Source organism: Rhodnius prolixus, unplaced genomic scaffold (genome assembly GCF_049639745.1).
Source record: "Rhodnius prolixus isolate KJV_2025 unplaced genomic scaffold, Rpr scaffold_7, whole genome shotgun sequence".
Taxonomy (NCBI): domain Eukaryota; kingdom Metazoa; phylum Arthropoda; class Insecta; order Hemiptera; family Reduviidae; genus Rhodnius; species Rhodnius prolixus.
In genome coordinates, this window is record NW_027411582.1 from 35,347,831 (window position 1) to 35,375,750 (window position 27,920).

The 27,920-nt window shown below is 35.0% G+C and overlaps 1 protein-coding gene and 1 non-coding gene across 7 annotated transcripts in view; both read right to left on the minus strand.

The window, feature by feature from the left end:
- Nucleotides 1-27,920, minus strand: part of LOC141447530 (lachesin-like) — an 860,405-nt gene that overhangs the window by 739,652 nt on the left and 92,833 nt on the right. The gene's annotated exons all lie outside the window — the stretch shown is intronic.
- On the minus strand, nt 1,211-1,407 carry LOC141447647 (U2 spliceosomal RNA). The gene has a single exon (XR_012454500.1). It is a non-coding gene; the product is annotated as a U2 spliceosomal RNA (small nuclear RNA).

The window sequence follows — 27,920 nt, forward strand, 5'->3', positions numbered from 1 at the left end:
ATGTAACGATGATCATCTGTTCATATTCAGAATTGCAGTGAAGTCCTGGGGCAGGCTACCCTGGTCAAATTCCAGCAATACTAAGCATTGATGTTTTATTCCACTTATTTGCAAATGCTAGGTTTTCTCAACTAAAATGGCCATCCAATCTGGTTGCGAGTAATTCTTGAGTAAATAAAGCGAAGTGTGGGTGCCATAAAAGTAAGTAAAGTAAAGTAATTGCCTATTTTTTCAGGCGGGGCTTAACGTCCAACTACCAATTAGGTGTCGTGGACGGAGGCGACTGGCGAACATACTTTACTGTAAATTTCTTTTATTAACCATTAAATAAAATCCAAGGCCTAAGACCGGGAATCGAACCCAGTACCACAATACATATTAGCTATGTTATTAGAGAACACTTCTGCGTATTCGGCCTTCCGTGATTTTGCGCGGGCAGCCTTTGATAGGCGGATGGCCTCGGTGGTGGGCGAGTGATGTTTTTGAAGGATTGTTGTTGTGTGTGTGGCTGCGGGGTTATGTGTGGGGTGTCTATGAGTGTGAGGTTGCATTCTATTTATTTATTTATTTACATTTGTTAATTGTTAATTGCTGATATTTTATTCTTTTTTATCTTGTTTTTGGCTATTGTTTGGTTTTATTTGTTGTTTTGACGGGATTTGGGTGTTCCGCAGTGGGTCATTAAATTTTTGAATCTGGTAATGGTTGAAGTGTGAGCGTGGGGCGGGTGTGAGCTAGCGCAAAAAAAACATATTAGCTATACGGTGTCACCTCTAACCGCTCGGCGACTGTGGCGCCTTAAATCTTTATTATTAAATATGTACAATAAATACAGACATGAAGTGCCAATGTACAATACATTATAACCTTCACAACAATGGTATAGGGAAAGCTTAAGATTCGAAGGATAAAGAATGTAGGGACGAAGGAAGGGAAAACCTGCAGCTAAGGGTTAAAGTTTGGAAATCCAGTAGTAATATCCAGAAGTAAAGGAAATCCAGATGTTAAGAAACATCCGAGGAAACACAAATCCCAATATCTCCGGTCGTAATGTTCATTCCCCTATAGAAATTTTAGCCCTACAACTGGGAATAATATCAATTAGCTAGCGGCAATATAGATAAGGAGATAAAGGATGTTCAGGTGTTAAAATATTTCTACAGTAAGATCTTATTTAATGTTTTAATCCTGATTTAGAGGTCTCGGCTCTAACCGCTCGGCTACCGTGGCGCCCATGCAATACCCGAGGGTCAACTCGCGACAGAGGTGGAGCAAAGCCCCTAACACTCTGTCATTTTCCAGAAAATCAGTTTAATCTTCTGGGTTCCCTATGGAGACCGTACCAGAGATTAAGCTGATAAGAACAGATACTATACTTTGATCTTAGCCGAAAGGCCGAGAAGCGTTTGGGTGCCATAAACATGAACTTTAACCACAATCTCTGTTCTGTGATTTTGCTCACTCTATTCCTGCTAATTTTCTGCGATACCATATTTACGGCCCTTGGAATTTCCTTGAGAGCCAACTTGGAGAATTTGGGATGCCATCTTTAGTGGAAAATCTAGGGCGAGCCAATGCGGACATCGCCAAACAGGCACTTTTCCTATTTTAAACCAAAATATTTTCACTAATTTTGAAAAAACAGATCAATAAAACCACTCTCATTCAAGAGAAAATTAGATCACTCAACTTAACAAGATCTTCAAAGAAAAGCAGTAATCCCTCTAGAAGAGTTTTTCCCTTTTTTTCCTGAAACCCAGAGTAAAGTATCTTACATTTCCACCAAACCTGTCGCTTTCCTTCTAACGTTTATTTCTATTTTCTATCCTTCTTGTCTCAACATTTTCTTCCTCTTTTTTTGTGTGTGTGCAGCTTTTCCATCTTTATTCCGCTCTCAAGTACCGGTGGGAAAAACGAAGGAAATCCCTACCAAACCATTTTCCCTTTTACTTTTCACATCGCCTCGCCATTCTTGACATAAATCTCTTCATCTACCGCAGAGTAGATGTTACATGAATATAGAAAAATACTGTAGAAGAGATAAGAATAAAAGGAAGTAAATAGACGTTAGAGAGGGGGCGGGAAACAGCGGGAAATCGCTCGCGAGTGTTTTTCTTACTTTCAGTTACCAGTGTTACCAATTATTACGGAGACTGAGAAATTTGGTCAATACTAGACCAAAAAAAAATATAATATTGCTTCAAATTAGATGTTTGAATTATTTGTTCCGGTTTGGCCTCGTAAGTAATGTTTTGAGCCAAATGCACAATTCGATCTGATGAAACTTCTGAGGAAAACTATTGGCTAGATTCTCACTTAAAGTAATGGCCTATTTTTTCAGGCCGGCTTTACGTCCAACTACCAATTAGGTGTCGTGAACGGAGGCGACTAACAAACATACTTTACTATAAATTTCTCATATTAAACATTTAATAAAATACAAGGCCTAGACCGAGGGAATCGAACCCACTAAACCAACAATACATCCTAGCTTTGTGGGTCTAGCCTATAATCGCCTAACATATTTTACTATAAATTTCTCATATTAACCATTAAATAAAATCCAAGACCTAGACCAGGGGAATCGAACCCACTAAACCAAAAATACATCTTAGCTTTGTGGGTCTAGCCTATAACCTAACCAAACATACTTTACTATAAATTTCTCATATTAACCATTAAATAAAATCCAAGGCCTAGACCGGGGGATCGAACCCACTAAACCAACAATTCATCTTAGCTTTGCGGGTATAGTCTATAACCGCCTTAATATACTTTACTATAAATTTCTCATATTAAACAGTAAATAAAAATCAAGGCCTAGACCGGGAATCGAACCCAATACTACACATCTTAGCTTTACAGGTCTCGCCTCTAACCGCTCGGCTACCGTGGCGCCTTTAAACCTTCTAACGTGCCTTTATTGTGCAATGTACTCACATATGTATCTCAAGAGTGGTTAAATGTGTAGCCAAAAAAAAAAAACATTGAATTTAAAACAAATTTCTGAAGCGGAAGACCCTGTATCTAATGAATTGTTCACTTGCTCGTTAAAAGCTCAAGGGCTTTTCTTTTTCATTACTTATTTAACTTCACTTATACTTAGATTTATAATTATCACTTCAATAATTTTTTCTAGAAAAACCCGTCTTTAAGGAGGCAGTTTTTGCGGAAAGAGGATAGGCTTTTCTGTTAAAATTACGGCTTTACAAGCTGTATAGTGTAAGTAAGAATTAAATATTCGGTATTGCAAGAAATTTTCTCAGTTAGTACCTTAAAAAATACTAGAAACAAAGGTTATGTGAGTTTTCCCGCATCAATTTCCTTTTTTATTATTTCCCGAAAAACAGCTGATAGATTTCACTTAGCGTATCTCTCAGGGGGTTGGAGGAAAAGTTTTAAGAATTTCCATAGCGCACCACTCAGTTTTTGTTTAGTTAAAATTAAATAAACTATTTTCCGCTTTTGTTTTGGACGTCTTTTGTCTAAAGCGATTTAGGGACACAAGATGTCATTCAAGAAGAGATGTTCAGCAGCGAGAGACGATAGGTACATCCGGCACCTGGCTTTGCGAAACAGGAGAATAACGGGAAATGAGATAAAAAGTCTCATAAGGCAAGTCCGAAATGTTTCCATCTCCAGCAGGACTGTTAGAAGAAAACTTAATGAAAGTAACCTTAGTGCCCGACATCCTGCTCGTGGCCCTCTCCTTACCACAGCTCACAAAATGACCAGGCTTCAGTTTGTACATGAACATGTGAATTGGACTTGAAGACAACTGGAAGAGAGTTCTCTTTACAGATTGAGGTAAGAGAAGGCCAAAATTCTCCAGATGGCCGTAGTTACAAATGGCTTATTTTTTCAGCCGACAATATTTTGAAAGTCCAAAATTTGCACAAATTGGAAATAATAAAAAAAAATAAGGGTGGTGCGTTAATTTTGTCCATCAGTGTATTAAATTGATTTTGCAATTAATATTTGCAAAAAATAAAAATAAATAAATAAAATACGAGGTAACCCTTAAAAAAATTTTGATTTTCCTCAAAAAAAAATTTCAAGGTATTTTTTTCACCCGCTTTTTCATGAAAAACTTTAATTTAAATATATCTTATAATATTTTCCCATTCTTTCCCGAACCAACGTTGGGGAAAAATTCAACCATTATCTTTTAAAAGCAACAGAGGATGGGAAAGAAAATATCTTAAATATTTCTTTCTTACGTAAGTTAAAAATAAATAGTTAAATTATATTAAAAAGCAGAAGCGGGTGTTTTTCCATTTTATACTTTAGAAAAAAAAAAAGAATTTATACTTTAATATACTTAGAAGGTTGGTAATAATGAATAAAAATGTGGGTCCTTTTCATTTTTCTTAAGCATTAATACTTCGTTCAAAAAAAAAATGAAGGTATAAAATTGTTTACAAGAATAAATTTTCGCACCGTTTCCTTGTTCATGATAACAAGTTAAAATTCAGTAAAAGTCCATTTCCGGTTGGTTAATTTTAAACGAAATATTTGACGTCAAAAATTACGAAAGGAAGGTATCACATTTATTTCGTTCAAAACACATTGATGTGAAAAAAAAAAAAAACCAAAAATTTATTATAACCTCTAAATTACCTTCTTTAAAAATGAATAAATGAATAAAGGAAAACGTTTATCCAATCGTTAATGAAAAATCCATTAAAATGCTCGGGTTCAAAATGAAATTGTGGGTTCCTGCAAAAAAGAAAACAACAACCACAGCCACCATAAACCGTAATGGCATCAACTTATATTGAATCAAAATGTAGTAAGTAAATGAACTTTATTAAGTTTATGGTTTTTGAAGTTTTAATAGGTTTTTCTTTTTGTTTTTTTGCTAAAATATTCACTAAAAAGGGTTTTTTCTGGTTTTGATGGCTTTTTTTGGGGGGGGCGAACTTTTGGTTTTAACCCATTAACCCTTTTTAATCTATTCATTACTGATATAGCTGCACTTCTTCACTTACTTCCGGTAAAAGAGGTATCATTTTGAAGTCGCATCAAATTTTCTATTTTCCAAAGTTTTTTTTTTTTTTTTTCATCAAGAATTGACATTTTGAGGACCCCTCAATCAGAAACAGAGAATTATGGAAAATGCTGAATATAATTGTAAACATTCTAGCATAAAATAAAAATAATAATATTAATATTTGTTTATACGGCCATGGATTGTTGCACGATGTCTCCATAGTAACGCAGCGATAGAAAACAAAAAACCGGAAGTAATACAAAAAATGTCTTTTATTGAAAAATATTTCCTTAAGAACGAGTATTTTAAAACTACAGACATTTGTATATCTAAGTAGATAAATCTATAAGATACATTTTGGATAAATAATTCCTGAGAAAAATATATTTTAGAGATGAATCGATTTCTAATTGGAAGCGTGTTTGAAAGCACGAAAATTATCGATATATTCTGCGTGAAAAAAAAAGGGAAACTAGTCTTAAAATAATAGAGATGAGTGTACCGGAATTGACTTTGTCCTATACTTCGGTTGATCAGTTTGTTGTCCAAAAGCTGAGCAACTTCAGGTACTTAATCCGAGGAATCGAAGTATTGGGTCTGATTTTGTCTTTTAGGCAACTGGTATGGTCTTAGTTTGATTTGGAGCAGTACTTAGTTTGTCTATTACTGGAGTGTCTGTAAAGTGACAAAGACGATTATCCACGATGTCATTAGCGTACACTTAAGATTGATATGAGGAAGTTAACTGATGAACTGGATGGGACCTAATGAATTAGTCCACCGCACTATCAACTCCCCCTCGGAAACGTTTTAGTAACCATCACATTTCCCAACAGAATCTACAAGTACCAAGAAGTCCATTGCACAGCTACAGCATCCCTAAGCATCCTACCAGCACATACTCAAGTTTCGAAAGTTTTCCAATTTCAGCAGCCTCACAGAAAAGGTATTATCAGTCCTGGAAGGCGATTTCTTCGCAGAACTATCTTTGCAACTTTATCTTTTTTTGGAAACAGTTAATGATAAGGCCAGTGCTTTACTCTAAAAGAAGATTTCTGTGCAAAGAAAAGCGGATTTTCCCTTGACAGGATGCAGCCCACCACATTTCTTTCAATGACAATCTGGGCAACCTTAATATATATTATTTCCGCTGACCACAGGAAACAGCAAGCTTATTTTTGAATCTCAGACGGATCTCTTGATTCAGAGAATTACTAACTCAATAATACCTCCCCCTTGTGGCTTCACAATAGTCCTGCGGCTACTTAGGATAACATTTTATATAAAAAAAAATTAACACCCAAGGCTGTCTCAATAGAATATTAAGTACGCACTGAATCAGATTCGGATATCCGGCTGGTTCTTTTAATATCTTATCTAACATGTTACAGTACAATGATAGATAGATAGATAGATAAAATACTGTATTTTATGTATTTACATATTACAGGGGATTCTGTTTGTGTGTTAAATTCCATTAACAATCAGGTAGTGTTTAGTAAACAAATAAAATTAATTACTCAGTTACAAAAATAAATTATACATAAATAAAAATATCTAATGACAGAAAAAAAAATGTAAATAATAATTAATTAAATAATTAAGAAAAATAACAATAAAATACTTAACTAAACGCACGACTTGACATGACAAAGTAAATAAAATAAAAATGAATTAATTAATTCTGACCAAACTTAAAATATTACCTTCATATTCGGACTGTATACGTTGGAGAGGATTAACAAAATTAATTTATCTTTTGAATTAGATTTAAACGATAGTAATTGAGGCTCAATCAAAATTTTCAATTATTAACATTATTATTGTACTATTATTCGTTTATTATAAAAGATCTTAACTTGAGTACTTCTATAGTATATTGGTACACACTGTTCAACTGTCGGATTGAGCAGATTGAGAGAATAGCAGTTAAATTTGTGTAATTATCTACGCTAAACATATATTCAGATAAATGATGCTGTCTAAGAGATGAATATATTGGACAGACCAAGAGGATGTGTTCCAGGCTCTCTTTACAGTTCAAATTACAGAGGGTACAGGTAGAGCTTGTCTCGATGGAATGGTATCCATTTCTATTTCTTATTCTTAAAAATCTGTCACTAGAAACTCTTAATTGACTAAGCACCCTGAGTTTGTCTATAGCACATGTATAGTGAATATATTCCTCTGGAATTCCTAACAAACTTATTTCTCTGTAAATGTAACTATAACCGGAATGAATAGCTCTCTCCACATCCAATGAGATCGCATGGTTAGTCCATTTCTCAATTAAATCGGGGATATTCTTTGTAATATACTCCACACTATCAGAGTGAATAATATCCAACTCCCCAATGTTATTTAGCCACTCAGAAAGCTGTGTGAACCAGTTCCATTCAACTTTATTATACCCTGAATTATGTAGTTCTCTCAACCTGAGGAAACAAATTTTTGGCAGCCTATCTTCACTCATTTTTAATAACCTCAACCAATAGTTCAGAGTTCTCTTAAACATTTGCACACTCAAGGGAGGTCTACCGGATTCTAAACGCACTAAATAATCTGGGGTATTTTTGGCCCAACCCATCAGTTGCTTAAAAAATTTGACTTGCGTTCTTTCCACTACGTATAAATATCTAAATGCCCAAACTTCTGATCCATAAAGAAGGGTAGATGAAACTATGGCATCCAGTAATTTTACTTTGGACTCCCAAGAATTAGATCTACCCTTAGCTAAGATGCTTAATACTTTGCCCACCTGTGGCGTCGACTTGCTAACAAAGTACAATGAGCTAATATTTACTCACATGCAGTGGAAGGATCTTCTTTAAATAGAACATTGCAACTCACCTGTAAACAGAAAATACCTTCTATTAATAATAATAGGAAATACAAAGAAAATATACTTAAATATTTTAATAAAATTGGAGGCGATTTCAGTGCTGCAATTTTCTTTAGAAAATAAAGTTACAAAATATTTTCCAACCGAAATCTTAAAAAAATACATTAAATTCTTCATTTATTTCTTGTTATTCTCTCTTTTAATTACAGTTTGTGTAGTTTTTAACAGAAATTAAAACAATTAAAAGCTAATTAAAAAAATAAAATAAAATAGTTTGATAATTAAAAAACTAATATCAGGAGGAATAATAGAATCACTAAGTAAACGAAAAACCAGATGAAATTAAACCAAAGAGGAATATTTACGAAATAAGAAAGAGATGGTCCGAGAAAGAAAAAAAAAAAAGCTGAAAAGAAAGACAGAAAGTAATAATTATTCTTAAGAGAATAAATTGAATTCAGCTTTTAAAAGCTGAATTCTGTTGGTAAGACTGTTCCCGGCCCTTTGACCCGCTCTTTTTTCTTATTCACTTTTATGATAATTAATCTAACATTTCATTTTAAAACAATAAGTTATTTTATAAAAGGGCTTCTTCTACTTCCATTTTCGTAAGAGCGCGCTATTCCCTTTTCTCTGCTGGGCGCCCTTAGCTCTCCCTCTTTCTCTGCCTAAAAACCTTTTTGGGCCCTGCTTTTTTTTTTTGTAAGCCCACACTACCCTCAGTTTCAAGGGATGTTTTGCTTTGCTTCTCTTCTCCCACCCTTCTTTTTTTTTTAGGAATAAGGGGGCTTTACCCTTGATACCAAAAGCCTACTTCTCTTAAAAAGGGCTCCTTCAGTGTATCCGCTCCAATCTCATTTTATTTATCGCAATAATCCATCATCTGTGGAATGACTAGAACAAATTTAAATGGTATTTTTGCAGCCAACCAAATCCTACAGTTCATTGATTTAGCTTCTAATTATTTACATAAAATATTGCTTCTCTTGAAGCAGTAAATTGTTAAACTTAGGATTCAAGATTTGCGAGGAATCGGTCAAATAAAAAACAACAACTCGTCTTCTTGCCAACGTTTCGACAAATATATTGTCCTCTTCAGGGCCTGGATATTACAAATACACAAATACAAACAATTCAGTAATACAGCAAATCAATAAAAAAAACAGTAATATAACCAACCCGTGGCTATGCAATAATTATAAAGAATTTATTGTATTTTAATTTATTTATTTATCTATTATTGTATTTTTATATTTATATTACTGTTTTTTTACTGATTTTCTGTGTTACTGAATTGTTTGTATTGTGTATTTGTAATATCCAGGCCCTGAAGAGGACAATATAATTGTAACGTTGGCAAGAAGACGAGTTGTTGTTTTTTATTTGACCGATTCCTCGCAAATCTTGAATCCTAAGTTTAATTGCTTCTCTTATTTGAAAAAAACGAAAATTCAATTATTAACGTCAATTTTAGGTCCAGTTTTAGCTTTTTGGCCCCGGTGAAAAAGGGTGGAAAGGTACAGAACTGGGAAGAACAGAGAAATAAGAATAAGAGAGCTGTACCAGGAGCAAGATTTGGTAGGATGGATTAAGGAGGGGAAGATTAAGATGGCTAGGGCATTTAGTGAGGATGGAACATTCACGATTTCCTAGGAAAATAATGAATGGGCACCCAGGAAGACCGAGGATTAGGTGGGCTGGATAATGGTAGAAGAAGATATTAGTAGTCTGGGAGTAAGGACACGATGGAGGATTGCTTTGGTTAGAAAGGAGTGGGGAATGATGTTAGAGGAGGCCCAAGGTCCTTCGAGGACCAGTACAGCCAGAGGAGAGAGAGCGAGAGCGTTAATTTTAGGGCTTAGGAAGAGTGTAAACGAAAGGAACAACAGTAGTAGCAGCACGTACTTAAAACTTGAAATCATTATTTTGCAGAATTTGAAGTTGAGGGGGGAACAAAACATTCTTTTGGTAATTCCCCCCATCAGTAAAGATGATCAGCTGACTGTCCAAAAAGATTGTTATTACCTGATTGGTCAATATTTTGAGGAGACCTCAAATTACAACTGTAATAGTGTTACGGGTAAACACAATTCAGTAAGAATATATAGGTTTCGTGACCGTAAATTTAACTTAGGATTCTAGATTGACGAGGAATCGGTCAAATAAAAAACAACAACTCGTCTTTTTTGCCAACGTTTTGACAAATATATTTGTTTTCTTCAGGGCGTGGCTATGCGGGTTGGTTGAATTACAGAAACTGTAACTTTCGTACACGTACAGCAACCAAGCCGCATAGCCACGCCCTGAAGAAGACAAATATATTTGTCGAAACGTTCGCAAAAAAAGACGAGTTTGTTTTTTATTTGACCGATTCCTCGACAATCTAGAATCCTAAGTTTAACAATTCAATAAAGTCACCTTTTTCTCTGTAAAGTGTATTACCTGAATATATTCGAGAAATTTAGATAATTTATATTGTTAATACTCGTATAAGGAATAGGCCGGAAATCCCTTAGCTCGGTGGGGGAAATTGTTCCACAGGAAACTGGTGGACGCGGCGGCCGAGAGAGGAGAGAGACGGCAGACAGAGTATTGGAAGACTTCGTGTGAGACGGACGTCCATATACGGTCAATACCGGATTTTTTTTTTTAGAGGAACTTTTTTCTTAAGGAAAAAAATAGGCAAACAGAAGTACCCTGCCAGCGTACCTGCCTGGAAGAGTTTTCCCAGGCAGACCACCTCTGAGGGATTTAGGGAAACTTCTACCACCTACGTGGACGACCGGAAGCGAGGCTACTTCGGAAAACTGCGAAAACAAAACTGTAAGACAATTTTGTAATATTGGCCAATAGTTAATTATTAATTTAGTTTAAACTGTATTTGTATTTTTTTGTATTCCTCGCCACTTTATTATATTAACTTTTATTGTTCTGGTTTTTTTGTTCCTGTTTGTTATTGTTTTATTTATTTTATTTATTTTTTGTGGTTCGCTGTTACCACTTTATTAACAGCGTGGCGCTCAGCATTGTCGGTTTTTTTTAAAATTAAGTTCTTCCCGTATTTCTGCTTTCTCTTGATTCTTTTTTTTTTTGTCCTTTAAGCCGCCCACCCCCTTCTCCACTCAGGCGATGTCAGGCTTTAATTATTGCCACCAAATTTTGGGGTAATAAGGGTTTCGACTAAAATCTTAGGACTGAAAGTGACAGCAGCACTCCAAATGAAATGTGAAAATTGAAATACGTAGCTTTACATTATTTTTTATTCTTAATAAGATCTAATTTTTTAAAACCACCATTTCCGGGTGGTAAACTCTTCTTTTTTCCAGAAAACTTGATTGGATCAAGAAAATGTAGTTAAAAAGTAACCAAACTCTCGAACAGAAAAGGGAAGCCTGTATATTTCAGCCTGGGATAAAGCAGGGTGTTTCCAGCCATTTCCTGGGAAGTGAGCCAATTACTCAGCTAGTAGGCTGAATTAGTGACGTAACTTCAACAAGACTTTTAGAAAAGGAGGAAATAATAGAATAAATAAATAAAATACTTTGGGTGGGTGGGGAAGGGTAAATATATAAAAGTAAATACAAGAACTTACATGTAAGGAAAGTGTGTAATATCAGTGTGTAAAAGAGAATGAAACATGAAAGTGGAGTCGTTATGCGTAGTAGAAGAGGGTGAAGGATGAAGAAAGGCGGTTCCTGTTCTTGTTGAAGAACTTTCTTGCAGAGTGAAAGCTTGTGACGGGATAGAAGGTGGTGTATATATATATATATATATATGATACAAGACTCTCACTTGAGAGCACTTTGCTTTGCTTCTTTTCACAAGGCAAGCCAAGCCAAGCAAAAAAGAGAAGGAGGAGGAGGAAGGCTTTGCCGAAGACTTAACTATGTGTTATCCCAAGTTTAGGTCCAATTTTACAAACTTATAACTTCCTACATTGTAAATCAAGCCAAGGATAGAGGGACGAGGGGGTGAAAAGAGAAAAAAAGGGAAGAGGCCTTGAAGAGATCCTGTTTAAAACATCACACACACACCACCTCCTTCTTTCTTCCAGGTAAGCCTTCATCATCCGCCCACATTTTTGCACCTCCATCATGTATTTATCAAAGTTCAGGTGCGCCTGTGCGTCCCAGTATAAGTATAGCTTTCACCAGCTTAGTGCTTACATGTATTATTAGTTCCGCTCTCTCTCTCACTCTCTCTCTCTCTCTCCCACACTTCCTGCTAACTAAAAAAAAAAAGATGTTAAAGTGAAGGATTTTCAGGGAAACATCCCTACGTCTTCCCAAACCAACTCCAGAAAAAAAAAAAAAAACTAAAGTTCTTTAAGTACTTCAAACTGTATCTCTTTTGTAAGTTTAAAGTGCTTTCTTTTTTCTTTTTTTTTTTTACTCAAGTTTAAAGTTTGGGTAGACGTCAACTTTAGCGAGCTGCTCCTTGTAACAGTACTTAATTTTTCTTTCTGAACCCCCCCCCCCCAAAGAGGGACTTAACAATGAATACTGGGGTAATCCCCGTGTGGCAATGGATGTTACTTCTCGGGGAGGAAAAGTCCAAGGCCTGATTAGCTTTACCCAAGAGTCACTCTCCAGCATTAAGAGTCTGATTAAAAGGACTGTGTCTGGAGGGTGAGCTTTAAAGTTAGGGGAGCCACAATAGATCCAAAGGGGGTCGCAGTGGCGTAGGCTTTGAGGCCGCCCTAGTCTAATCTAATCTAGGGTAATCCCCGAATAGTTGGGGAATCTAGGAATAAAACTAGTATTTCTTCACCAATTACATTCTGCAGGAGTTTCGCCAAGTTGAACGAACACGAAATGTCTTGATTTTCCCGAGACATTGGGGGTGGGGGATGTACAATTCCCCTTTATGGCTTGCTGCACAAGAAACTAACCCTAAGGGAAAAAAAGGGGCACTTCTTAGGGGTAATATTCTCTAAAAGGTAACGTTCCGATTTCCGCAGTTTCAGCTTTACAAAACTCTAAAAAAAGGTTTATATGAATTAAATATTTGGAGTATGTCAGTTTTTCTCTTTAAGAAAAGTATAAGACAATTTTCTTACATTTTTTTTGGCCTTTTTTTGGGCATTAGCTTTCGCCATACAGCCAGCATCGTCTAGGTGCTTATCACTAGAATATCACTTACTCTCCATTCTTATTTATAAATACATTCGCTTCACACATTCATCCCTCTACTATATTACAGTTTAAAAAGTTAAGTATAAGGGTTGATTAAACGCCAAAAGGTACACAAATCAGCAAGTACCCAACATTTCATTAATACTTCATTGATATTATTTAAGTAATTTTACCGCATTAATTTTCATTAATATTTTTTAAGAATTTATTAGATGTCACATACCCTTATGCTGGCCATTTTCATCTACAAAATATTTGTTCAAGTAGCACACCATTTAACTTAGATTGACTGTAATATCTATTTATCTATAATAATCAAACTATTAATCACTGGTGAAAAAGAAAACGTTATAAAAAATAAAAAAATATGAGGCTACAAAATTCATAAACTTTTTTAAAAATTGCTTACACCAACATACATCAATGATTTTATTTATTTTTATTTTTAAATAAAAATCGTCGGTTTAAGTTCATTCTGCGATTAAAGTAATTGTTATTGTATGAAGTAGTCAAACGTTTATAATAATAGGTAATAATTATCTGGCTTTATCGCAAATAATATAGTTTTCTTCAATTACATTCTCAATCTAGGTGTTCTTCCCACAATGTTGTATATATGTAATATAAAATAAATAAGATATGCATATTTTTAGGACAGCTAATTATTCCAGTATTTTACCATAAGTAAAATTAGGGGAACTAAATTAAATTACAATTGAGAAATGAATAAATAATGTTGAATAATCTACTTGTTATTAACTGTGTGTTATTTGTCCTCACGAATATTTCGGTAAGACGAATTCAAGACTGAAATATTGCTTTAAATCCTCCGTGATTCAAATTTAAACAGTAGCCGACTCTAAATTTGTCTTTTTCTAATTTAACATGCATGTATATGTGACAACTTCAGAATCAGAAGAATAATTTGGAATAGAGTTAAAATAAAGTACCTATTTATACGAAGATATAATATACATTTTATCACAATTATAACTATTATGAATGAACTGGCCAGCATAAGGGTATGTGACATCTAATAAATTCTTAAAAAATATTAATGAAAATTAATGCGGTAAAATTACTTAAATAATATCAATGAAGTATTAATGAAATGTTGGGTACTTGCTGATTTGTGTACCTTTTGGCGTTTAATCAACCCTTATACTTAACTTTTTAAACTGTAAGTTTTTGTTAAGGAGATTTTTGTACCTTTTGGACAGATTTTCCTTTTTGTCTATTAGCAAAGTTACATATCTGCTTTACAGATTGGATTTTTTTAAAATTTGGAATAAGCTATTCTATCATTATAACCTGATAAGGTGTTAAATCGGAACCGTAACTACCACTGGAGAGATCTTTTTAAAGAATGGTTATAGTTGCGGTCCCCAAACCATCCTCAATAACAATTTTTTTGAGAAAGCCTTTTTATATAAAATAGGAAGGTATTTGTACGTAAATAGCAAAATTAAACTGCGATTTCAGTACTTCCTTTTAAGAGGAGCAAGAAAAATAAACTGCGATTACAGTACTTCTTTCTAAAAGGCAAAGATTTTGAATCGAACGACAATTCATTGATGTAAATCGGTTCACTCATTGATAATTTTAACGATTGCAGTACTTCCTCTTAGTAGGTGTAAGAGCATGATGGCACTTCACAGCCACGTAGAGGAGCTTTAATCACTTCTTCGTGCTAAATTTTATCAAAATCGGGTTAAGCTTTGTAGAAATATTGGTAATAATAGTTTTAGAAAGGGCCTTATTTGGGTGGGGCAAACTCCCCTCCTTATGAGGCATAGCGTCGAGACTTTTAAAGTACAAATCTGTACAAAATTTCGATTCGATTGACACTCCATTCATGAAAATCGGTTCACGTGTCGATAATTTGAAACGATTGCTATACTTCCCCTTAACAAGTGTAAGAGCAGATCGTCGCTTTATTGTTAGGTAGGGGAGCCCTAACCCTATCATCATACCAAATTTTATCAAAATAGGGCCAAGATTTACAGAGTAATTAGTAATAATAATTTTGGAGGGGGCCTTACATAAAGGGGGCTAACTCCTCTCCCATTCGATGTACAGCGTCGAGACCCCCAAAAGGCACATCTACATAAAGTTCCGAATCGAATGACACCTCATTCATGAAAATCGGTTCACGCGTTTAGGCGCTACGTTGTTTACAAAAAAGGTAACAACAAGAACAAGAACAAGAAGAAGAAGAACAAGAACAAGAACATTTTTTGAAAAAGCCGTTTTTGCTCATTTTCGGCAACTTTTTTCTCGAAACCTATTAGATCTGGGTGGTTGCAAAAAAATTATAGTTATAAAGGAGAATTTGGAGTAAGATTTAAAGAAAATTTGGGAATTTTATCTTTTATAGAAAAAGAGAAAAAAATTGTCAAAGTTGGGTGTTTTTCAACGTTACACTTTTTCGTGCAGTTTTTGATGGTCAACCCTTATACAACTGTCCTACCGGACAGTTTTAATACTGCTATTTACATACAAACTTACAACTAATGGATGGATCCATTACTCTATATTCCTGCCATCCTTATAGCTTAACCGAAATTAAAATCACGTAATCCTACTCTAATCATTTTCTTCCATTCATTCTAATTCGGCTATAACCTTTAAATACACTCCGTATTTCTTTGCTAACTCTGCTACAGATATAAGCACATAGATGTTGGGTGGAGAATATTGTCTTCGTAGCGAAATGGTGCAACTAAAATACCTGTATAAGTCGTCAAACATTCGTTTCCGTTTTACTACATGACGTGTACACATCATACTTCCACTTTAAAATTAAGTTGCGTAAAAAATAAAAGTTTTGCGATTAAAAATCGTAGTTTTTTTTATTCTGTAATTATTGCTGAGAGTTTGTTTTTGGGCAGAGGGAAGAAAGCCTTCTACAAAATCTAATGATTTTCTTTAGAACTTACAAAAAGTTTAGAAATGGTAAGTTTTCTGTTGGCGTGGGCACTATTTGGAGAAATGGGGCTGGGGCAAAAAAGCATCTAAAGCTCCTTACATGTACTCAAAAAGAGGTACCAAAACGTAGAAGATATCAGCAGCCTAAAAGTTTTCCTTGAATGTAGACACAAAAGATGGAAAAACACCACGCCCTAATAAAGGTATTTGAGTGAGTAGAGAGTTTATCAAGCCCTTTACTTCCGGAGCTTACAAGTCCCCCCCCAAAAAAGAAGTATTAACAAGCCTCTTAATATTAAATCATTTCTCTTCCTTTCTTCTTCGTCTTTAAAAAAATTTAAAAATGGCTGCAAAGAAAAGGCCGGAGTTTCCATTGTGCCTTTTCGTTATTATATTTAATTCAACAATTTTCTTTTTATTATATTTCTCCTCCTCCCCTCCACCTCTTTCCTTTTATTCATTTTCAAGACCAGTAAAGAATAAAAGCAGATGTTCTACTAAAATGAAAGAGAATAAGGTATATCTTGGCCGGTCCATAGAATGAACTCAAGGAGCTACTGAATCTGTTCAACCGTTATGCTTCTTCCAAGAAGATTAGTTTTGCCTCCTTTATTTAGCTTCTCTCCCATCATCCATTTTTTCCTTTTTAGATTTTTCAAAAGGGGGAAAACAAAAAATTCGAAGCCGAAGAGCGCATTGAAATTTACGAACGCAGGAAGACGTAAAGATTTTTTGCTGTTTTTCTTTCCATCAGCCAAGGTGAAAAACTAATCAGCTTACTGTTTTTTCTTACGAGGAAAATAATAATGGCAGGGAAACTGGGAAAAACCAGTATTGAAAAAGGAAATGACAAGACGTTAGATTTATATTTCATTTACAAAAAAAAAAATTGGTGTGAAAATTCACATGATTTTTCCTCTTACTACTACTCTCGTAACTTAGTGTGAAACCATAAGTGAAATCTCCAACACCAGACTGATGAATCTACCTCTGGTGATGGATAAAGTTCCGAAACCTGTCAGGAATGCCAATAAACTTGCGTGCTACGGGACGGATATTAACTCGAACTTTTTATCTTTTCTGTAAAAACGTCTAGTATTAGTTGGGGGGCTAGACTTTTCTGCTAGATTATATTATTCACGGTTTTTGGGAACTGTATAATGTTGGTAAGATTAGATTATCGGGACGGGGACCCCTATGCCCCACGGCACCGCAGCCAAAAGAGGCTTGTTGTGCCCTCCTCTTAGGATCTAGTAGACGAAACCTGACCCTACTAAAGAGGTTGAGAGCTTTCCCTACTAGTTCTTTTTGCGCTACTATCCTTCTTTGGTCTCAAAGTTTCAAAAGGTTTCATAGCGCAATCACTCGATCAGTCAGTGAGAGGCCGTTTCCTCCTCATCCTGACACAATCTGCCCAACAGTTTCGAGCTAATAAGCCCCCACCTTGTACAGATGACTATGCCCTTATGTGTACTGTGTAAATGTGTTGGGGTGTAAAACACAGTATACGAGTTTGTTGCACATGTTCATGTTGTTAGGCTGGGATACCCGCTGGGACGCCAAGTAATCCTGAAGAAGTGGCTAATTCACTTCCCCCTACGGGATTGTTTTTTTTTTTTCCTTTTTTAAAAAATGATTTAAGGCGCGTCAACATCTAGGGTTATTGGCACCCGGAGCTTTTTTCAGTGCACTGCCGGCCTCCGGATAGTGTTCTCTCGATCACCGGACAGTGAGCTGTAAGAAGCTACTAGGAAGAGAAAATCTAAGGATTAGCAGCTGGATTCGAACCAGGGGACCTCCGCGTGGGAATCCTCATAGCTAATCCCTTTTCCCACGGGATTGTTGGTAAGAATTAAAAAATTCCCTAGTTTGAAGAATATTAATGAGTTCGAACCTAGAGCATAGAAGTGGCAGGAAATAATGTGAGTCTTCACATCATTTCCCCTGCTTCCAGAAACAGTAAAACGATGCAATAAAATTAAATACTGTGTGTGTAAAGTTATTTTACAGCATTAAACATGGGTTTTTCGTGAAATCAGTTGGAAATTATTTTTCTACCCGCTAAATGTTTTTCATGAGGGTAAATATTGTGATTCAGTGTGTAAATAGGAATATACTTTAATCTGAACATCACCAGGAGGCTGCTCCTAGTGTATGTACACTGCTGTGTAGGAGGAATAGAGGGAGTAAAAAAAAAAAATCAGCTGGTAAAGTTCAGCTGTTTATTCCATGGCATGAAATATCTCAGCACGGCTAAACCAACATTTTACTACGAACTGTACCAATATTGACTGTACTTGGGGGGGGCTAGCTATTCAAAACCATCATGCGTTGTCTCTATCTAGCCCGCATTTAGTCCTCAATTTCACCCTAACACACACAAACGCACACACACTGTCTTATCATCCAACAGGATACTCCTTTTTTTCCCTTCCCTCCATGTGAAGAATGGTAGGAAATGCGTTTGACCTAGTATTGTGGTTGCCCACACTTTTTATTTTTTTAGAAACAGTAGAAGTTCGAAAATATAAAGTTTAGAGAAAATCGATATAACCTAGATTTATGTCTGTATCGAATATATCTATATCGAACACTCGCACGACTAAATACTTCCGGTTTGTTCCAAACTTGATTTTAGCAACATTTTCAACCCTTCAAAATATAGTTAGGACTGCATTGCTGTATAATATCTATTGCTATAAACATTCCGAGCTATTTGCCAATAAAATTAAAGACTTTTTACCTTTCTTTACAATAAAAAAAAAGCACCATAAATTTATCGATCAAAAATTGGTAAATTTGTGCGAATCGTCTGTAAGTATCCCTCTTTTTTTTTCGGGTGGGAAATAGAAAACGTTTCAAATAAAAGTGAAAGAGAGGCGCCGAGCGGATATAGGCTAGACCCGCACTGCTAAGATGTATTGTTGGTTTAGTGGGTTCGATGCCCCTGGTCTAGTTCTTGGATTCTATTTAATGGTTAATATGAGAAATTTATAGTAAAGTATGTTAGGCGGTTAAGACACTAGACCCGCAATGCTAAGATGCATTGCAGGTTAGTTGTTTCGAATGCCCCGTCTAGGCGTTGGATTTTATTTAATGGTTAATATGAGAAATTTACAGTAAAGTATGTTAGGCGGTTAAGATACTAGACCCGCAATGCTAAGATGCATTGCAGGTTAGTTGTTTCGATTGCCCCGTCTAGGCCTTGGATTTTATTTAATGGTTAATATGAGAAATTACAGTAAAGTATGTTAGGCGGTTAAGACACTAGACCCGCAATGCTAAGATGCATTGCTTTAGATAGCTTAGGAAGAAAGTTTTTGCAAATAGACATATTAAGCAGGACAAATAAAGGGTGATAAACCATTATTCGAGTATCAAGTCAGAAAAGATTTGAGTTTTGCCGATATTTTAGGCTGGATATTCATAAAGCTGTTGAAGAATATATTAATAAAGTTAAGAGACTGTCAAATATTTTTATAGAAACGTCAAGATTTATATATTCTACTTTGCATAAAATTACTAACGATTAATCTAATTCCCTTTAGCTTGATTATCATTTTTTATTCGTCCATCTCTTAATTCAGCTAATTTTTCTGGATTTCTTTCACCTTTAAGTATTGCTTTAATAATTTGTATGCTTTACACTCAAAGTAAGATATGTATTACTATTTTTAAAATAATCTGACTTAAAATTTAACTCAAATATACAAATATTAGGGTCAGAGCCCTCTATTTTATCATGAACTAATTAGCCATTTTTATAAAGCTCACTTTCAAAATATTTATTGTGCAGGTTAGTTGTTTCGATTGCCCCGTCTAGGCCTTGGATTTTATTTAATGGTTAATATGAGAAATTACAGTAAAGTATGTTAGGCGGTTAAGACTCTAGACCCGCAATGCTAAGATGTATTGCAGGTTAGTGGTTTCGATTGCCCCGTCTAGGCGTTGGATTTTATTTAATGGTTAATATGAGAAATTACAGTAAAGTATGTTAGGCGGTTGTAGACTAGACCCGCAAAGCTAAGATGTATTGTTGGTTTAGTGGGTTCGATTCCCCTGGTCTAGATTTTTAGATTTTATTTAATGGTTATTAAAAGACGTAAAGCCCGCCTATTAAAATAGGCAATTACTTTACTAAAAGCGAAAGATTAGAATGTTTTTTAATCATCACACTAATTACTATATTATTTTATAACCTAATTGATGCAAAAATGTAATTAAATATGATTTTTCTGTCGCAAAAAAATATGATATATTTCTGATTAATGTTATGGCCCCTCACTGGCGACTGTCTCGTGCTCCACCCCCCCCCCCCCAAAGGTGGGGCGCCCTATACTTTTTAGAGAAAACGTTGCCCTAAAACATGTATTTCCGTTGTAAATCGTTATTTAGGAAATTATAACGCTTAAATTACAATTTCTTACAAAAAAAATATCTTAGTTTTTTTTCCATCAATTTGAAGTTTTTAAAAACAAGTTCATGATGGATTGATTTAGCATCATGATTTCCATAAGATGGGAAAGTTGTTAAAAGCTCCCCTTACCCGATCTTTCTCCCATTCTCTCTCACTCTCTTTCTCTCTCTCCATTTTCCAAATTAGCGGAAATGTTTGAGTTTTCAATCAGCAAAACTTAGTAATAAATTATACGATTAATGAAAACTTTATTTCCCTTCCAAAGAGTAAGCAAGAATGTCTACGAGTGTGTGTGTGTGTGTATAATGTTTGCTAGCGCGTTGTATTCTTGTGTGACGCTTTTACTAAAGTGTGAGTGAGTGTGAGAGAGAGAGGAGAGGAGGGGAGATATTAAGCAGTCGGTTAAGTTAAGAAAGACACGACTAAACTTTACTATGTTTGACTTATATTTCCCAAGTCCCCAAGAATGTGTCTAAAGAGTAGGAGCTTTGTAGTTTGTTTGGGGAAAGCTTCTGGTGCTTGAATTTATGTACTAGCTAAAGAAAGTTCAAAGTACCAAATAGGGGCTCCACTACCTTGCCCATCCCCCATACAGACCGGAAAATCCCCCAACCCTATAGATTCCACTTTTCCCATTTAATATAAACGTGAAACGAACAAAGTTAATCTAAAGGGACTTTTGTACAAATACAGGGAGCAGAGAAGTAATTTTGTAAAATATAATTAATAAACTCTCGGAGTGCTGATTTCAATTTCAGTGTTCCTGCTTTCTATCCTCTATAGTGGGAGGAAAGTAAGCGGAAGCTGGTTGTTATCGGAAGTCTATCGCATAGAGCCATTTACTGACACTGATAACCAGTTCTCGGAGAACCAGAAGTCTTTAAGGTCTCGAACTATGAACTCTCCATTGCTTGAAAGCAATGAATACTCTCTTAGTTCTCTGGTTCCCTATAAACTCTGCAATTCCTAGGGTGAGAGGTGAGAAAGGCTTCTTTATGATCTATGACAAATTGGAACTATCTGCGTTTAGATCGATCGATATGTTTACTGATTAAAACGAATCGCATATCTCCGTTTTGCCTGCTAAGAAGAATTCTTAGCTTGCTTATTACCCACAGATTAACCTTTCAATATATTTTTTTTTTTTACCATTAACCACCAAATTCCACAAGCGAATCTCTACATCCAAATGTCGAACAGTTCATCGTAGGAGACTAAAGCTTCTATATATGTGTTCGTGGAGATTAGAAATATAGGACTAATATGAGGGCTCTATTATCGTCATCTCCCCCTCGTACAATCTACCTGCTACAAACATTTTGTGACAGAAAATCTGTTTTTTCCAAAATGAAATTGTTTTTCTCAGAGAAAGCTCTGTATTGAACGCGGGGGACTAGCCATAGTGAGTTGTACGAATGTCAGATTTCACTCAATCCAATGTAATACGTACACACTATCGTTTATGTGTGGGTGCGTCAGTGAGTTAAATTTAATTTGTTCATATGTCACTGGATATGCCCAAAAGCGTGTGACATATTTCCTATTTGATGTGTAATAAAATTTTGCCTCTCTTTATTTTCTTTTACAGTTTATTTCTTTATTTTTACCCTGACCGTTTTTTGCCCCATTCGCTGACCTGGAAAAATTGGAGGATTTCACGTATAAAATAGAAAATATTAAAGAAAATATTAGTTAATTCATTTTTTGTGAGAACAAAACTTAAGTCGAGTGTGGATGTAGCGCAGAGGTAGCCAAAGTGGTCCATATATACCCCCCAGGGGTCAGAAGTAGGGGTCGATCTAAGCCAGGGGGTCAAAGGAAAAACAATTTCGAAACCAAGCGAACCTTGCAAAGAAACACCAAGAACACCCATCTCATTAATTAAGAAGCCAATACTGTAGTTACTTTACTTATCATTTAATAAATAAGGAATTTAAATTTCAACATTCAAGATATTTTTCATAAAACTATTTGTTACACAATGTAAAATTACTTTAATAAATGTTTAATATCATAAAATAAATGTGACAAACACAGTACCTAATAGATAGTTTTATTTTTAATTAACTGAAAATTACTTTTATTGGGGGGTCGAATGGAGATTTCTGAAAAATTAAAACTGTCCGGTAGGACAGTTGTATAAGGGTTGATCGACAAAAAGTGCACGAAAAAGCGTAACGTTGAAAAACACCCAACTTTGACAATTTTTTTCTCTTTTTCTATAAAAGATAAAATTCCCAAATTTTCTTTAAATTATAGGGCAAACCCTCCTTTATGGCTGTAATTTTTTTGCAACAACCCAGATCTAATAGGTTTCGAGAAAAAAGTTGCCGAAAATGAGCAAAAACGGCTTTTTCAAAAAATGTTCTTGTTCATGTTCTTCTTGTTGTTGTTGTTCTTCTGTTGTTACCTTTTTTTGTAAACAACGTAGCACCTAAACGCGTGAACCGATTTTCATGAATGAGGTGTCATTCGATTCAATATTTTATGTAGATGTGCCTTTTGTGGGTCCCGACGCTGTACATCGAATGGGAGAGGAGTTAGCCCCCTTTATGTGAGGCCCACTCCAAATTGCACTTTAAAAGTCTCGGCACCGTGCCTCATAAGGAGGGGAGTTTGCCCCACCCAAATAAGGCCCTTTCTAAAACTATTATTACCAATATTTCTATAACGCTTAGTCCGATTTTGATAAAATTCAGCTCGAATAAGTGGTTAAAGCTCCTCTACGTTGCTGATTCTCTTGCTCCTACTAAGAGGAAGTACTGCAATCGTTTAAATTATCAATGAGTGAACCGATTTAAATCAATGAATTGTCGTTCGATTAAAAAATCTTTGCCTCTTTGCCTTTTAGGGAGAAGTACTGCAATCCTGGTTTATTTTTCTTACTCCTCTTAAAAGGAAGTACTGAAATCGCAGTTTAATTTTGCTATTTACGTACAAATACCTTCCTATTTTATATAAAAAGGCTTTCTCAAAAAAATTGTTATTGAGGATGGTTTGGGGGCCGCAACTACAATCATTCTTTAAAAAGATCTCTCCAGTGGTAGTTAACACCTTATCAGGTTATAATGAAAAAAATTGCTTATTCTAAATTTTAAAAAAATCTGTAAAGAAGATATGTAACTTTGTAAAATAGACAAAAAGCAAAATCTATCCAAAAGGTACAAAAATCTCCTAAACAAAAACTTACAGTTTAAAATGTTAAGTATAAGGGTTGATTAAACGCCAAAAAGTACACAAATCAGCGAGTACCCAACATTTCATTAATACTTCATTAATATTTAAGTAATTCTACTGCATTAATTTTCATTAATAAGTTATTTTTTAGAATTTATTAGATGTCACAGACCCTTATGCCGGCCACTTCATTTATAATATTTTTTTGTTATAATTATGATAAATCACATATATGTACATGCATGTTAAAGTAAAGACAAAGTTAGAGTAGGCTACTGTCTTGAATTCGTCTTACAGAAATATTCGTGAGCACAATTAACACACAGTTAATAACAAGTAGATTATTCAACAACAATTATTGATTTCTCTATTGTAATTTAATTTAGTCTCCCTAATTTAACTTATAGTAAAATACTGGAATAATTAGCTGTCCTAAATATATGCATATCTCATTTACTTTATATTACATATATACAACATTGTGGGAAGAACACCTAGATTGAGAATGTAATTGAAGAAAACTATGTTATTTGCGATAAAGCCAGATAATTATTACCTATTATTATAAACGTTTGGCTACTTCATAAAATAACAATTACTTTAATCGAAGATTGAACTTAAACCGACGATTTTTATTTAAGAAATAAAAATAAATAAATAAAATAAACAAAATCATTGATGTAAGTTTTTTATAAAAAAAGGTTTTGAATTTTTTAGCCTCATATTTTTATTTTATTTTTTATAACGTTTTTCTTTTTAACCTGTAATTAATAGTTTGATTATTATAAATAACTAGATATTACAGTCAATCTGCAGTGCTAATTGAACATATATTTTGTAGACGAAAATGGCCATCTAATAAATTCTAAAAAATAACTTATTAATGAAAATTAATGCAGTAGAATTACTTAAATATTAATGAAGTATTAATGAAATGTTGGGTACTCGCTGATTTGTGTACCTTTTGGCGTTTAATCAACCCTTATACTTAACATTTTAAACTGTAAGTTTTTGTTAAGGAGTTATACAAGAGGGTCCATGATCAAAAAAGTTTGGCGACCCCTGATGTAGCGAATATAGTGAGTAGTAGTAAGTAAAAAGTAATCGCCTATTTTTTCAGGCGGGGCTTAACGTCCAACTACCAATTAGGTGTCGTGGACGGAGGTGACTAGCAAACATACTTTACTGTAAATTTCTTTTATTAACCATTAAATAAAATCCAAGGTCTAACACCGGGAATCGAACTCAGTACCACAATACATATTAGCTTCGCAGGTCTCGCCTCTAACCGCTCGGCTTCCGAGGCGCCCCGAATATAGTGTTTCCAATAATATACGACCAATATTTTTACCCCCCATTTGTAACCAATCTTTGTCAGAAAAAAATCTCATTTTTTACAAAGTAATTAGTATTAGAAGACACTTCTTAGACCATCAGAAGTAGTGTAGCGTTTAAGTTAAGAAAGGTTGGAGTGGTAACCATAGATAATCGTTGTAGAAAAGACCCGCTTTCCTGTACCATAGAAAAGTGGTAACGGATGTTAGTTTCCTCGGCTTACAGGTTGGCCTAATGTATATATTACAGAGCGAAAAAGCAGTTTCAGTAGATGATTATTTGGCGAGAGGAAGTCTTTGGATTTTACAAGAAATAATAGTGGTTATTAAGGAGTGGTCGTGGGAGGAGGTGAAGGGAAAGGGCTTTTAATTTGCGCAACACTCAACTCTCATTAGAGGACCGATAGCAGAACAACTTAAGGGAGTTGAAGTGAAAATCAATGAAGGTACGCTCCTCCCTACTTTCGTCCTAGTTAAACACACTCGCAAACACCCAAGTACCAAGCGTAGATGGCCAATGGAAAGGAAATTTAGGTCCACTGTAGAGAGAGAGAGAGAGAGACAGAATAGGGCCGGTAGGGTTCGCTCGTAGACCCAGCGTGTAGACACTTTGGAATGGTATGTCGTGTTGGATACGTGACACATTAAATACAAAACAAGAGGGAAAAAAAATCTGACGAGATTAATTTTATTTATTTCTCTTACTAGTGTAGTGAGAGAGGTACTGTAATCGTGCGCATTTTGTATTTAGATATTTCACCGGAAGTATCTGGGATGAAGTCCTCTGAGTCAGGAAAAAAGTAGTTTTTACATAATGCTCTTGTGTGTATACATCGTAGAGATTTGTAGATTGTATTAGAAAGGCGGTTCCACCAAATAGCAGAAGGAACGCAGACAATCCAAAATGCCCATTGTTCCCCGCCCACTCCTCATCTCATGAGAGATACCGGGGGCTTTAAAACCAACAAATCCGCCAATACAATAAACTGATAAAGTAGCAACAGGACACTAGGAAGCATGGCGATTTGAATCGCCTCAGTGCACTGGAATAAACCTAGAAAGTTCTGGTTCCTAGATTAACCAGATGCCACGAATCTCCGGGTGGGGAAACATCCAACCTCCCGAAGATCTTGAAATCTAGTTTCAGAATAAACGGGACACACCTCATTGTGTGTCAACAAAGTGCCGCACAGTCTCATTGGAATAGATATTTATTACAATAAATATATACATAAAATAAATACAGAAGTGTAAATGTATTATACACTTCAACCTTCTAATCTAGTGAAGAAAGAGAAAAGTTAGGTGAGGAGAATTGGAATGCAGGGAAAAAAGGAGAGGAAAAACCTGCAGCCAGTGTAGAAGGTGTAGAGGAGTATCTGTTTTAGTCTTCTGTGTCTGTATGTTGTAGAAGGATCTGTAGGAGGCTATATCGCGACAGAGTGGATTAGGATGGACAGGAGTTTGAGCAGACGATTTTGGATATAGCAATGTACGGGGGATAATGGACGCAGTCTCTCGTGGAGTGAGTCAATTCTAGTGCATTATGTCTTCAGGGCCTGGATATTACAAATACAAAAATACAAAACAATTTAGAGAATCATTAACATAGAAAATCAGTAAAAATCATATTTAAAAAAAATATATATATTTTTATATTACTGATTTTTATTGATTTTCTATGTTAATGATTCTCTAAATTGTTTTGTATTTTTAATATCCAGGCCCTGAAGAAGACCAATATATTTGTCGAAACGTTGGCAAAAAGACGAGTTGTTTTTTATTTGGACCGATTCCTCGCCAATCTTCAATCCTTAGTTTAATTTACGGCCACGAAGCCTATATATTCATATTTGTAACCCGGAGAATGTAATGTAATTTACATTTGTTTTCATTTATTTTAATTCTCCATTTCTTTAGCCAAGGCTCCAGAGAGTCTATGTGGCAGTTTTATTTAAAGTTAAAAACCTTTATCGAAAGTTTAAGTACTCCCTCGCCCTTAAGTACAACAGCTTAAATGACGTTTATTTGGGAGGAAAAAAATATTAAAAGTAATAATGATAAAAGTATGTAAAAGAGGAAATTAGAATTGAAATTGTATTTAAAATAACATTAAACAAAAAGGGAAGATTCTAAGACATCTCCTGAATACAGTAATATAGAGACCCAAGTCTATTTACAAAGTTACTAGTTACTTAAGAAAACAAACAGGAACTTTGTTAAGTAGGGACTGAATTGAAAAAGCTTATTTTTTCTTTTTTGTGAATAATAAATATAAATAAAAATTTGATCAGAAAGTTTTCCCAGCTTTTCACAAACCACCACCCACCCCCACCCACAGCCTCGCATTTTCTAAATTAGAGTTAAGCTGATGAATAGTTGTGCACTTTGACTAAGCAGTAAACTTCATTCTGGCGCATAATTTCGTTTAGGGAGACAAACTTTTTTTATATAAAACTAGCTGAAAGAACTTTAATAGAGGGGGGGCCCCGATTCATTTATCTGCGGGAACTTTTCCTTGTTTAATCCTTGAATTAAGGGAAAATTTTGTTCAAGACAGGAAAATGGTAGAGCACCCTATATTAAACAGAAAAAAACTGATGTAACAACTTACACTACTTCCTTTTTACCGCTGCTTACGTAATTGAATTTTTCTGGGCTAGACACAGGTATTTGTGAAAACTGTGATTTTTCTGGTGGTATGACTGTTTACAGCGACCTTAATTATCTACTGGGACCAGTGTTATTTAGGGACCCCAAAAAAGAGTTCGGTGAAAATTGTGTGCGCTAATACATTTCCATTTCTATCTAGTAAAATTAACTTACAGCAAAGGAAATTATGTTTAAAGATAATAATGACCAGTTCCGGTGAATGGGGAAACAATCTTAGATCAGAGGATAGATAAATCCATGTCTCCCTTTTTTGTCTCTCTCTCAGTGAAAAGAATGAAAGCAACTTTAGAAAAAATGGAAGAAAAAATGGAAAATGGGACCTGCCAAGATAGTGTCCCTCTTTTCTCTTTCTCTATCTCTCACCCCTCTCTCTCACTCCCTCGCAAGAGGTAGAGATAGCGTTTTTAGCGATGCCAGTAAG